We start from the raw sequence: 6,000 nt of genomic DNA, 5'->3' as shown, positions 1-6,000 counted from the left end.
AACTGAGTCTTCTGTGTCTCTCTCTGCTTTCTCTGTTTCTTTCTCTACTGTCTTCTTTCAATCTTCTACACCTGTCTCTGTGTCTGATTCTCTCACTCTCACTATCTCTGTTTCAGTGACCTCTGGTTTTACCGCCTCTGCTTTCATTATCAGCTCCCCCCATTTCAAGAAGATATTGTGTAGACTTAATGAATCATATTTATCAGTATATACACTTCTGCTCTTTCTGCTGACTTCTAGAATAATTTATTATATAAAGACTGTATACAACATAACTATCTGAAGCTCAGTCATGAACACTGATTATTACATTCATTTTAAATATTTGTGATGAAGCAATTATTTATTCATATCAGAGAATCACTCTCTCTCTTAACAGTATTGAGATTATAAGTCTTTTTCTTTTTCATCTTTTCTTTCTAACACTGATTTTTCTGTTTTTAGAGAAAATCATTATGAGTTTTACTGTGTACAAAGTCATGGTATTCACAGACATTAAGAAGCTTTTCATGACTGTAAAGTTCAATATTGCAGAGACATCTGCTCTAATGAATTTCTTCAGAATGATAGATCTGTATCAGTCTATTCTCTGATATCTGTTATTTAACTTCATGATGCAGATAAAAGATATTCATGTTTTCAGAAACAGAAACATGAATATCATACTCTTTTACACCTGTGAGTGTGAGGCTTGTACATCTTATCTGAGATATTGTCATAAAAATGAGCTATTTGTACACTGTGTTCTGCTTCCTGCATTTCTCTGTGTCTCTCTCTCTCTTTCTGAGAAGTCTTGTGTGTGTTGTAATTACATGTATAATTCTAAGACCAGTGAGTGTTCATTTGATAATTATTATCCCTGCTTTTGCAGTTTTATATACTAACAATAGTTCTTAGTTACTCTGACATCAGAGATCATTTTAATTGAAGATGATAATATCACTGAGACTATTCTCTTCTGCTCTCAAGCTTCTTTCATTACTTTCTCTCTCTTCTCTGTGAGAAAGATTGTGTGCACACTGAATTGTAAGTATTCAGCTCTGAGTGACTTCTGTTATTCATTTAATTCTATGTCTTTCTCTTTTATTTCTTCTATCTTCACTTCTTCTGCTCTGACTTCTGATTCTGCAGGTTCTGCACTCTTCTTCAATTTTTCTACATATACATGTACACATTTCTATATTGACATTTCAGTCAATCTTGTGATAAATAACATTAATGTTGTACACAGAGCAGTAGAGAAATCAGAGATATGCATAGTATTATTACAAGAGTGACTTACAGCTCTCAAATCTCTTGCAGACCTTGAGTTTTGAGATTTTCTTTGTTTTTGATGTTTTTCAGATGATGTGGTGTTGGAAATAGATTAAACATGTGATGTATGAAAATGAATGAGATATGTATAATAACATTTATCTTTTATAACTGACTCTTACAGTTGATGATCAATTCATTATCTCTTTTCTTACACTTTTTCTTTATCTGCTAGTCACTACTCTTACACAACCTCTATATGATACAGTATTCAATGACTAGGTTTAACAGCTTTCATCTTTTATAATTCTGTCTCATACATTATACTGTCTCTCTTCACCTACTCAGATCACTACAGTGAACAGCTCATTGAAACTAATCTCATCTGATCTCTGAGCATCTTCAGAGGTTGAGATGACTTAATCTCATGTGTTTATGAATGTTTCAGATAGTTCATTCTCTGTGATCTCTGTGATTGAACTGATGTAAACAGTTAAATTCAACTCTGAATCTCTTTTTCTTCTGTGATCTGACTTATATACAAGTCTGCTGCTCTGAGACTGCTCTTTGTTACATTATATCTGCTGTCTACAGTGTGTTATTATATGATCAGCTACAGTCTCATCACTTATTAAAGTATAACATTTATCTGATTTCTTCATTACTTCTCATTCTTTTCTTATAATTATAAAAAGATTAGAATAAGTGAGATTATCTGATTCATAAGTGTCTATAATTTCTCTTACTTTGTGAGACTTTTTAATTATAAGTCTCTTCTTTTTCAACACTGATAATAGTGCTGCAGATAATCATAATTTTCTCAGATCTTGCATCTTTACTTTTATAAGTCATGAATTATTTATTAAGTTATGTAAGATTCATCTCTCTGATTCTTTCAATGTGTATATTCTCAGAGAATGTGATTTGAGTATTTTATATAACTCAAATCATCTAGGTTGAAACTTCTCAGAACTCTCATTGTGTATAAGAACTCATGTTCTCATCTTAAGACTTGATTTCTTAACTAGTGAGTCTTGTATTCTTTTCAATTGAATTGCTCAGTTCAGAAGTAACTTATTAGCTTTTACACATGCATGACTGATCTCTTTCAATCTTAGTTTCATGTTCATGACTGTTGTGTCTGCAACTGCTACTACTGTATCTATAACTGCTGTTTCTGCTGCATCTGTAACTGCTCTCTTTCTCACCTTTTTCAAAGCATTCTCTGGGATGCGCGGATGCAATTCATACAACAGGTAGAATGATGAACACTTGAAGACTGCATGCTGCTGAATTCGTGTGGTTAATAGCACCTGTCTGAGATATTCATCTCATAATCTTGTAGACTTACTCACTAGGTATTTCATCAGCATGTTGTCTAAGATTTCATTTCAGCATTTCATCTTTCTGTTTGTCTGTGAATGATATGATGTTATTCTACAATATTTTATCTGTAACTGACTCATGAAATGTCTCATCACTTCTTCTATGAGATTTGTATCATTATCAGTTAGAATCTCATGCAGTATTTCATAGTTGATATAGATCTTATTATGTAGAAACTTCATTATCATCTTCTCTATCATCTCTGAAACTGCTTTCATAACTGATCAGTCAGTAGTGTAATCAATAGCAGTAATTATTCATCAATTTTCATTTGATGTTCATGATAATATATCTATGAGATTCATCTCTCATTATTTGAATAATTGTATCATACACTTCATCTGATGTTATACTTTCTCACATTCTAATTCTTTCTTAGATTCTTTCATAACCTGGTAATTTAAGCACTTGTGAGTGTACATCTGAATGTTCTCAGTCATGCTTGGCCAGTATACTCTTGATTTGAGTACACTTATAAGTTCAGAGCTTTCTAAGTGACTGAATTCCTTGTGCATGTGAGTCACTAAGTTGTGTTGAAATGAAGATTCTAGATAGAGAGCTTCTGTATATTCTAGATCACAGTAAAGTATAATGTCATTTTTCAATTTTCTCAGCTTGAAGTTCAGAAGCATCTCTTCTACTACTTTCATAAGACACTTATCATCTGATATCTTGTCATTCTTCAAGTGAGAGATCATGACATTTATTCATTTTTATTCCTTGCATTCTCTCAGTGTGTTTAACATGAATATCTCTTATATCTGATTCATAGAACTCTTACTTATGAAATTAAGTCTGTAACTGATTGTATCAGATATCACAGTGTCTGATCTCTTTCAGTATTTAATATGAAGATTGTACACTTGAAACTCTGAGATTCAATGTGCTAAGCATTTGAAAGGTTTTATTATTAATTATAGATAGATAAGACTTTCATGATCTGTGATCACTGTTGTTATATATCTGTTGTTGATATATCTATCTCACAATATCAGCATGTGCTTAATTGCTAGCAATTTCTTTTCATGCACTGAGTAATTAAGCTCAGTATCTGATAGTTTTCTACTATTATATATCACTGAGTGCAGCTTGTTATTCTTACTCATCTGTAGAAGAGTGTCTCTGATAGCTTATGAAATGCATCTATCTTGATGTAGAAAGATTTATCATAATCTGATTGAATAAGCACTGAGAATATTATTACATGTTCTCTCAGTGTGAGAAAAGCCTCTTTACACACAGTATTTTAGATAATTGAATAAAACTTCTTCTTTTGCAGATTTGCATCTATTTCTCTTAAGAGATCTGAGAGTGATGTAGATATTTATATGAAATTCTTGATGAATCTGCAGTAATATGAGATCAACTCAAGAAACTGTTGTATATAGTATATATTTCTCAGCTGTGATCAATTCACTATAATATTCAATTTCTTCAGAATGAGATGTATACAGTCATCACTCACTATATATTCTATAAACTTCAACTCTTTCATTTCAAACACACACTTGATTGATTTGATATAAAGCTTATACTCTGTCAGAGTTATAAGCACTTTATCAAGATGCTTCAGATATTTGTTATATGAGTTTGAGAAGACTAGAATATTATCAAGATATACAAGATATGAGATTTCATTCTGTTTATAAAGAATTGTATTCATCATTATTTGAAAGATGATAAGTACATTTATCAGACTGAATAGCATTGTCAGGAATTTGAACTTCTTTCATTGTGTATTAAATGCAGTTCATGAGACTGACAGTTTATCTATACAGATCTATCAGTATTCTGAGAGAAGATTAATCTTTGATAGATATTAAGTGTTTTCAACTGTATTCAACTGTTATTGAATTCATGACAGTGAATATTTATTCTTGATTGTAAGCTTGTTAAGTGCTTGATAATTAATACACATCTATCACTCTTCATCTGTCTTTTTCATAAATAGAACTGGAAAGTCTTACACACTTAATGAGAATTGTATGAGACTACATTTTATAAGATCTGTGATCTGATACTTCTATTCTTCAAGATGCATTTATGACAGAGAATACACATTCTGATTGACTGATTTTGCATTCTCTGTGTCAATCTCATGTATAAATCCTCATTCTGATAGCAATTCTGATGAAAGATCTGTTCAGAAGATCTTCTCATACTTCTTCAGAAGCTTCTTTATACACTTGTTCTTCTGTATATCTTTTATCTTGGTTTTCTTCACTTTCAGGTCTCATATGATATATAGAATGCTTTTGAATGAGGTCTTACAAATCATTCTCTTTGCTTATTAATGTGTAAGCAGATTTAACTCTTCTATATCAGAGATGTGAAATGTTCTTCTCATATCAGTTGATAGAATTATATGAACTGTTTTCTTTCTATCAGTCAACTGTATATAGTATGTATATCATTGAATCTGCAGATTGAATCTTTGAAATCAATCAAGTTTAAGAATAAGATTGTATTTCACATTCTGCAGCTCTCATGCTTAAATATAGCAAGATCATTCTCTGAAGTGCAAGGGAACTCTTACTCTTACAGATAATATCAAATATTAGTTATCAGATAATCTTATACATCAGAGATTCTTCACTCAGTGAATCTCTTTCAATCTTCAGATTATATAATTATTAATATATTATATAGAAGCTTCTGTGTTTACTAACACTTTTACAGTCATCTCTCAATTCTTACTCAAGTGTCTCTTATATATTAACATTTCAGGTCTCAAGACATTGAGATAAGTATTCACTTCATCATTCTCATCTGCATCTCATTCAGAAGTCTGCTTCTTCTTTATATTCACAGAATTCAGAGAATTATCTAATACAGACATCTCTTTCACTTTGAAGACTTTTCATAGAATATCAGTAAGTGTCTCTAAGCTCACTAATTCTGTTAGTTTTTTAACTCTCTTACTTCTCTTGACTGTGTACACTGAGTGTAATCTTTTATATCATGATTTTGATATCTGCAGTTGAAGCAAGCTCAATGCTTATAATATCAAGATTTTCACTCAGAGAATCTCTTTTTCAGAGAATTCAGTACTTTAGTGATAGTATTCAGATCTAGATTCATCATATCTGAGTGTATAACTTGTATCATAGATGTCTGATTATCTGTTCTTCACTGAGATATACTTGATTACAGTATTTTCTGTTATAATTGACTCACTTATTTCTGTATAATAAGAATGTTATATGCTTCTTTCACTGTATCTGATTATGAGATTAAGCATTTTCATTTCACTCTCAACTCAGATATAAGATCATGAATGAAGATCTGTAAACAGAAAGATATTGAAAGCTCTTCATTTAATATAAGATAGTGTAAGCTGAAGTGTATGAAGTATAATAT

This window comes from Blastomyces dermatitidis, assembly GCF_000003525.1.
Source record: "Blastomyces dermatitidis ER-3 genomic scaffold supercont1.2, whole genome shotgun sequence".
Classification (NCBI taxonomy): Eukaryota; Fungi; Ascomycota; class Eurotiomycetes; order Onygenales; family Ajellomycetaceae; genus Blastomyces; species Blastomyces dermatitidis.
The sequence above is the reverse complement of the archived record's forward strand: the minus strand, read 5'-3'. Positions refer to the sequence as shown.